Source organism: Triturus cristatus, chromosome 11 (assembly GCF_964204655.1).
Source record: "Triturus cristatus chromosome 11, aTriCri1.1, whole genome shotgun sequence".
In the NCBI taxonomy this organism is placed as follows: Eukaryota; Metazoa; Chordata; class Amphibia; order Caudata; family Salamandridae; genus Triturus; species Triturus cristatus.
In genome coordinates this window covers 441,501,818-441,510,597 of record NC_140594.1, presented here as the reverse complement: position 1 = coordinate 441,510,597, position 8,780 = coordinate 441,501,818, and the positions used below count along the sequence as shown (strand labels likewise).

Here is an 8,780-nt window from a genome sequence, read left to right as displayed (position 1 = left end):
CGTTGCCGGGCCCTCCGCTTTCTGTGGGGGTTTTGCGTCCTCTTTTTCTTTGTCCCTGGCTCTGGGGTGCTGGTGCCTGCTGGCTCGGGTTTGCTCCCTGGAGGTGGTGGCGTTGCTTCAGGGCTTGTTTCGCCCGGCTCTTCTGTCCTTTCTTGCCATTGTTGTTTTTCTGCCTGTGGCCTTGCCTCCCTGTACGCTCCTGTTCTTTTTGGCTCTCAGTTGTTCCTCTGGGTCGGGCCTGGTTAGTGGCTGGCTGGGTGGCCACATGGGTGCTCGCTTCTGCGGAGCGTTTCCTACAAGTGGAACGGTACAGGGATGGTTGGCTTGACCCCTGCGCGGGGATGTCGCGCATGTTCGTGCAGCATTCCATATACTGGTGCTGTATCCTTCCATGTGCATAGTGGCCCTGTGGTAGGCATTAACTTCCCTTTCTGGTGGTTTGGCCTTGGGCCTGGTCCCTTCTGCTGTTCGTGCTCCATGGGCGGCCTTGCAGGCTGTCCGCTCTCTGCTTTTGGCTGGTTTGGTTCCTATGGTGGCCGGGTTGCTTCGGGGTTGTTTCCTGCGGCTTCCTGGGGCTGTTTTGCCTTGAGCCTTCTTGGGTTCTTTCGCTGGTGTTGCACTCCCTTCCGGGGCGTCTTTTGTGCCCCTGGGGTCCATGGCCTGTCTGTTTCTCACTGAGTTGGTGGTGTTTTGGTGGCCTTTGTTTCTGCTGGTCGGATGGAGTGCTGGGTTCCTTTCTGCGTTCTCCTCTGTTTTTGCGGCAACTGCCAGTCCGTTTTGGTTGCGTCTGGTTCCTCTGCTTCTCCCCTCGGTTGTCCGCCAGGCCTGGTGGGTTTTCTTTCCTTCTTTCCCTCCGGTCATTGGTTCTGGGGTGGATTCTGATCTCTTGCTGTTGGTGGTCCAATGTTCAGTGTTTCTGTGTTTGGGTAAGACTGCGTCTTTTTGCTGCTGTGGCATCTTGTTGTCTCGGTGATGGGGTTGCCCTCTTTTCCTTTGGTTCCGGAGTCTGGGGCTTTTGCTTCCCTCTCGCTGTTGGCTGTCAGTTGGGCAGGCTTGGTGTTTTTGGACCCCAGCCTGCCTCTTTCTGTTGTTGTGCCAGTTTGTTTGTTGCCTTTGGCTCCGTATGGTCTGGTCCCGTGCCTACTCTATCCTCCTTCGGTCGTTGGTTCAGGCTGACATTCTGGATGCCCTACAGGTCTCGGGGGTCTGTGTTTTCGGCTCACCCGGTGTCTCTCTGTCCCGTGGCTGGTTATTCCTGCACGTGATTTGCCTGTCTCTTGGGTGGTTTCTTCCATTTGTCTGTGTTGTTTGGTTTTGTCCTGCTTCTTGGGCATCTCGTTATTGTCAGTGGTTTCTTGTGAGTTTCCATGAAGCCGCTTGGCTTGAGTATGTGCTCACTTCATAACTCTTGTGGCGAGGAAAACATACAAAGAGGTAATGCCCTGGTTACTTACCAGTAATCTTCATTACTCACCGTATAGTCTTCCTCGCCACGAGTTCCCATCCCTCCCTCCCTGTGGTGCTATTGGCTTCATGTTTATGCTTGGTAGTTCTCAGGCTGGCGGTTGGTCCGGTCCACCTCTTATAGAGGTCAAGGGTGATATGGGTCGGCCATGTTGGGAGCTGAAGCTCACTTCGTAACTCATGTGGCGAGGAAGACTATACTCGGAGTAATGAAGATTACCGGTAAGTAACCGGGGCATCACCCAACTTGGTGGGATTGTAGATGAAGGGCATTTAAACAAAAAGAAAAATATTGCATTTACACATCTGGCTGCGTTTGCACAATACAGAATTATACCGTGGGCATAACTACGCTCTGGGGAAAGAGTGAAGTCACAAGATATTCCCGGTAGTAATAAAAGAATGCTGCAACTGCGGGAGGAAGTATGCCCAAAAAACGTCTTTTAAACTTCCGTTTCAGCTTCCTCTCATTTTTCCAACAATACTGCTAGGTAAATTAAGTACATTTCATGCCTGTCATAAAACCACGTGGTGTCCTGAAGTGGCCTGTCAGCTGCAGCATGAAGAAAGGGAACAGGGCACAGTCCGTACATGAAGAGTCCTTTATTCAATCGCGTACAAATGAACGGATGTCCTGCGAGGAACAGAGATTTAAACTACCCCATGCAGATGTGGTCTGTAGCACACAAAAGCTATACTAGAGTGCAATGTGGGAAACTGCTACAGTAAAAAATTGTGAAACGTATAGGAAAGAATGCTAGAAAGCTAAAGTTTTGTAAAAAAACAAACATTTTTTATTTACATTTTCTATAAGGGTTAGTGCAGTACTTGAGATATAGATTTTCAACGTTTGAAGTCTTCTTTGGTTGGCTCCCTAAATACAATTTATGATGTAGAACTTGAGAAACATCATTTGAAATCCTTAAAGTCGATTTACATTTTTTTTTAAAACATGTGGGTTGGCACTGATGTTGAAGAACCCCTTATCTGTAGCCAGCCTCCCTCTGTGGGACACCAGCTGATGACTGGGGCAAATAAAAACATCAGTGAGCTGGGGTGCCAGGGCCTGACAAGTCCCAGGAGTGTAGAATCTGAGGGAACAAGAAGTGCATTAGTCCAAGGCCAGACCTCACCAGTAGGCCTGGTTCAACCACAAAACCACATCTACAAAAGAAGAAGGGGCATCTGGACACAGCGGCCAACATTGCGCAGACTTTGAACTCCAGCTCTCTATAGGCGTGCCTCAAAGACTCGCCCCTTCTGTTCACTACAGTAAATAATCACTGTTTCAAATGTTTTACATGTATCATGCCTATTGACATTTGCACTTCTTGAAATGAGTTAGAGGGATTACTGGCTTTACTCGGTAACAGGAGTAGGGCAAACAGAGGATGTGGATGTGGCCAAGTATACATCATTTAATATACCCATCAAAGGAGCGCTGTGCAGGTAGGTTGTGGTTGGAATATCAATAAATTATATTGAAAAAGTTCACAATCTAAAATTCAAGTGAAAGGTCCATGCAGTCCCATCAGCACCACAAGCAGAATCCTGTGAATGGAATTCTTATTATATCACAGGCCCTGCAATGTGAAGTCACAAGGCCTAGGGTAAATGCAGAGGGGAAGCCTCCGCTGCAGCAGAGGGAAAATGAGAGACCACTTTTGGGGTACTATGTCGGTACGATGGGATCTTCTTTCAGGTACATTGCAGGATCGTTTTTGTGACTAAATAGGTGCATTTTTCAAAGAAATTGGATAATACCCTACCCGTGCCTTTTCTGCTCCCCCTGTTTAGCTGAAACACATGGTATCACCCACTAAGTGGTGATGTATGAACAAGTGTTGAAAAGTCGCCATTGTGATGTATCCTTTATATAAAAGGCTGGTAACCAGGCAGCTGCAGCATTGCACTCAAGGACACTGGCGGGGGAAGACCACTGCTGGTGGAGGGAGCTGGGGACAGTGAGAGGACAGAGACGCATGGGCTGAGCAGGCATAGAAAAAGATATGGGGCTGAGGGGGCTCCAAGGAGACAAGGTGAGTGAACAAAGCAAGCTCCAACGGAACTCAAAAGCAAACTGCACTGAAAACGGAACTTGAACAGAAACTGAATACTCACTTCAACATTACTAGAAATTCTAATTTACCTTAATCCTTAAATTCCTTACCCGATTTTATGAACCCCATTCTTGAAGTCCATAGCCCCTCCATCCAAATGTTTACCTCCCAACGTATATTTCAGACATCCTAACCAATCCCTTCCTTTCCCTCCTTACCCATTTCTTGTTCCCCCCCCCCATTTTCACTCACTTCCCTTCCTTCTCCAATCTTACCTGTCCTTGATCTCTTCTTATCTCTTCACTGCGTGTTCCTGCTCTCTACTTCTTTACTACTATTTCTCTCATTTCATTTCACTTTGATTCCCTTTCTTAACACCCTTACTCTACTCGCTACCACGATCCCATTTCGTACAGCCTTTTGATAACCAATCCATCAATTCCTCTCTCTTCTCAGCACATTCCCTTCCATACACAGCACTACCCTGATCCTATTTACCCTTTTTTTCCTGCCCTTCACCTCCCCATACATACTCCTTCAACCTCCCCATCTTCTCTCATTCGTTCCTGCTTCCTTCTCCCTTTCCTCCTCCTCTCCTCTCCCCCTCCTATCCCCTCCTCACCTCTCCTCTCCCCTCCCCTCTCCCTCCCCTCCCTTCTCCTCACATGCCTGCCTCACATCACCCCTCCCCTTTCTTTCACTTCCCTCCCCTCTCCTTCTCCACTTCTCTTCTCCCCTTCTCTTCACCCTTCACTTCTCCTTCCCCTTCTCTTCTCTTCTCCCTTCCCTTCTATTCCCTTTGCTTCTATTCAATTTGCTTCCCTTTCCTATCTCTCCTCTCTGCTCCTCTACTACTGTTCCTCTCAATTTCCTTCCGTTTCATACTTACCTTCCTCTGCTCCCCTTCCACTCCCTTCCTCCTCTTGCACTTTCCCTTGCAATTCTCTTTTCATTTCCCTTTCCTTCCCCTCCTTAGCTATCTCTCATCTACTCATCTCCACATCTATCCCCTTCACCCTACCCCTAACTCCACATCACTTCCATTCACTTCTGTTCCTTTGCCTTCCCTGCCCTCCCCTCTCCTCTTATTTAACATTATCTACACTTTAATTCCCTTGCGAATCCCCTTCATCTACTTTGCCCTTCCCCAGTCTTCTTTTCTCTTATTTTCATTCCCAATTCCTCAACTCCCTTTCCCTTCCCTTAACTCACCTTCCCTTCCTTTCCCTTCTCTTCCTTACTTTGTTCCCTATATCTCCTATAACATTCTCCCCCCTTTCTTTCCGTCCTCCCGTCCCTTCCCTTCCTCTCTCTTCCCTTCCCTCTCTTGTTCCTTTCCTTTCCCTTCCCTTCCCATTCCTTACTTTCCCATTTCCATACCTTTCTATTCCCTACCTGCCCCATCCCAGTTCCCTTCCCTTCCCCCTTCTCTCCCCTCCCCCTCCCTTCGCTCTTCCCTTCCATTTCCCCTTACCTCTTCCCTTCTCATCCCCTCCCTTCCCTTCCCCTCCCCTTCCTTCTCTCCCCATCCTATGTCTTCTATCCTTTCCAATAATTTCCCATCACTTCACAGTGCCATTTTAAGTAAGGCAGACATACTGGCTCTTGTCAAAGGATGAGAACCCCACAGTATGGAAAGAGGGGGAGACTATTGGTGTTATCAACATATACAAAAGTCTCCAGTAACTATATTCAAATGTTTATCGTATATATTCACATATTGCCATGTTTAATAATAGTGATTGTCACAACATATTTTCAATGATGTCTTTAATAAAAAAAAATTCAGGCCACCACAAAGTACAGCCATGGAACCAACCACTGAAACAGCACATCTGAATGAAAGGGTCACTGTTCCTTGCAACACTCACTGTTCCGTTACACCCTTACTGGGTCCTTAAACCTTCACTGATGCCTCTATACTCTCTTTCCTGCTGAACACCCCCAGTTCCCACCTGCAATAAACTCTGAGTGCTGCTGTACATTCTCACCACTGCCTCTACTCCCTGACTACTGTCCGTTCAGCCACTAATACTGTCCACCCTCACTGCTCCCTCTATGTGCTCACTTCTGTCTCTGCTCCCTCAGTCCTGCGTCTATTTCCCTACTGCTGCCTCTACACCATCACTGCTGTAATAAACCCTCTCTGCTTCCTCTACATCCTCACTACTGCCTCTACATCCTACCAGCAACCATGAAACCTTGTGGCTAGAAATCACCTTAACTGCTGACTCTGCATCCTCACTACTGCGTCCGCGCCGTCATTGCTGCCACTAAAGTTCACTGCTGCATCTACACCATTATGGCTGGCTCTACACCTTGAATGCTGCTGTAAACCCTCACTGCTCCTAGTATCGTGGCTCCTGATTCTATCTCCTCACTGCTGCCTCTGCACCCTCAGCGCTGCTGTAAAACGTCACTGCTGCTCCACACCCTCACTGATACTTCTACACCCCCACTACTGCTATGCACCTTCACTGATGCTGTAAACATTCACTGCTGTCACTGCATACTCACTGCTGTCTCTTCTCTCTCACTGCTGTCTTATACCTTCATTAATGCATCACCAACTCTCATTGGTACCTCAACAACCTCTCCACTGTCACCAAACCTCACTGCTGCCTCTAGTACTCACTGTTTTGTCTACACCTTCAGAGCTCCCTCAGAAGCTCACTGTAGCCTCTAAGCCTTGTGACTGTCACTAAACCTGACTGTTGCCATACACACTTACTGCTGGAGTACACCCTGACTCCTGCCTCTACACCCTCATTAGTGCATCTACGAATATGTGATGTTACAACGCGGTTGTTATACCTCTGTACGTTACATTGCAGTTATTACAATGCAAGTCGTTACAACGACTTGCGCTGGACGGCGCTGGACTTAGGAATAGTATGATTTACTATTCCAACTCCAGCCTACGTAACAGTAGGGAAGGTGTTGGAATAGTAAATCATACTATTCCTTAGTGTATAGCACCATCCAGCGCAAGCCGTTGTACCGACTTGCGTTGTAATGACCGTGATGTAAACGTACCGCGGTTTAACAGCTGCGTTGTAAAGGTCATTCGCCGTGCATCTACACACTCACTGCTACTTCAATACACCTCCTGCTGCCTCCATGTCGTCACAGTTCCATCAGAACCTCCACTGCTGTCTAACACCATCAGTGCTGCACTATACACCCTCACTACAGCCACACACCCTCACTGCAGCACTACCTGCTGCTTCTGCTGCCCCCATATCCACAATATTGCCTTTACAACATGCTGACTCTAAGCCCTCACTGCTGCCGCTACTGCCACAGTGCTTGCTGTTAGGGTCGGATTGGTACGCCGGGCACTCGGGCACTCGGGCAACGGCTGAGGGGCTAGTATCCGAGTTCCAGCAGTGGGCCACTGTTTTGGGCAGCCTGGGGGCTGATTTTGGCAGTATCTGTGCTGTTTGGGTGCCGCCAGCAGCCCAGTAGGTGCATGAGTGGCCTTTCTGGAGGCAGATGGGCTTCTATTACCTCTCTTTTACCAACGGGGCGGAGGTGTCACTTCCTTTCTCTCGCTGGCCCCCTCATTTGTGTATGCAGATTGAGTGGGGTAAGGGGCCTGAGCTGAAGTGGTCTCACTTGTATTCAGATGTGGTTCACCAGTGTGAACTAATCTGTGCCTTTTTTTTTTTATCTAAGTGAATTTATCAAAACATGCCTCTGTCAGAGACCCAGCAGCCTTCTTTTCATAAAACTTCCTGAAGCAATCCGCAAATGTGGGCCACTTTTTTTTGAGTGCCCAGGCCAATTTTTGATCCCAATCCAACCCTGATTGCTGTAGACACTCACCACAGCCTCTGAATGCTCTCACCAGTCTTTACATCCCACTCTTCGACTGCAGTCTCGCACCTGTCTCTAGGTTCTGCCAGCTAATTTTGCATCCTCAGATTTTTCGAACAAACCCACTGTTGTTTCTGTAGTCTCTCTGCTCCCTCAGCAACACGCTTTTACCACTACAAGCCACTGCTGTCTCTCCAGCCCGCTGCTCCCTCTAGCGCTCACTGCTTCTCCTGCAGCTTCACTGCTCCCGCTAAGGTCCACTTCGACCCTAGCAGCCCACCTCTTATATTTACTGCTGCCTCTAAAATCATCGGCCGCATGTAAATTCTTACTGCTGCCGTCCGGTCTTCAGCGCACTGATGCCTCCACAGTCCCGTACTGCCTCTACAGAGAGCCTCGTTGTTGCTTCTGCAGCCTTCTGCCTGCCTGCACCTCAATGAAGTATCTAGGGCTGACTGCTACTTATACATCCTCGCTACTGCTTTACTACCACTACACTGCATATACAGCCCCACACGCGGCCCCTACAGGCCTAGTGGTGGCACTGCAGCTCACCTGCTGCCTAAACAAGTCTGACAGTCAACCCCACTAACTCCTGTCGAGCCTCTCGCGTGCTTCTGAAGCCATGAATTGTATGCTGTACTTTTAAATTGGAATAATTTGAACCACAAAATAAAGAAAAATTCATCATCCAGACAACGAAGTTTACCGTGAATCTTTGGGGATATATCATACACTTGTTTGATCATTGACTTTGACAAATATTTCTGTCTATAATATATGAATTTGAGTTGTGTGCTGAACTATTTCTGTCGTTTGAAGCCAAAACGCCTATACAAAGCTACTGCTACATCTACAGCCCTACTATTGCCTTGCACACCTCAGTGCTGGCAACAGGCTGCGCCTCTGCACCCTCACTCTTGTCATCCCACTCCTCGTCATTTCCTCTGCAGTGCACCTTCAGTCTGCCCAAACGGACACCAACACCCTAAACCCTCACAAGCGCCTCGATGCAAAGCAGTTTACAGAGAACACTATACATAATTTTCTACCCTGTCACTCACCCATGCACAGCCGTTTTAGTTCAACCCCAAGGCCTCATAGGCGAAGCGTTCCTCTGCTCCTTTAAGAAGCCCAGGTAATAAAATATATTCTAGCCATGTCCAGGCAGAAAATAATATCCCACTTGTACCCCAGCCTCACACATAATGGGACTTCTCTGTGTAAAACAGGGCCTCCAGATTGATGGTTAGATAAATGCACTTTATCAGGAGAATAGATTACAGTGTTTGTGCGGTTTGCCACCATGGACTCAACAGCTGCTGTCAATAAAATATATTTCATCAAAGTTTCGTCCATCATGTGAGCAAAATACGTTTTGCCAACCCCCTTAATCTGTTCTGCCAACACAGCCCATTTGGTCTACAATAACTCAAT

General features: G+C 48.1%; 1 non-coding gene across 1 annotated transcript; it reads left to right on the top strand.

Annotated features, from left to right (window-relative positions):
• The first annotated feature begins 271 nt into the window (after positions 1-271).
• Positions 272-376, top strand: LOC146784416 (U6 spliceosomal RNA). Its single transcript, XR_014971386.1, has one exon. It is a non-coding gene; the product is annotated as a U6 spliceosomal RNA (small nuclear RNA).
• Positions 377-8,780: the final 8,404 nt, after the last annotated feature.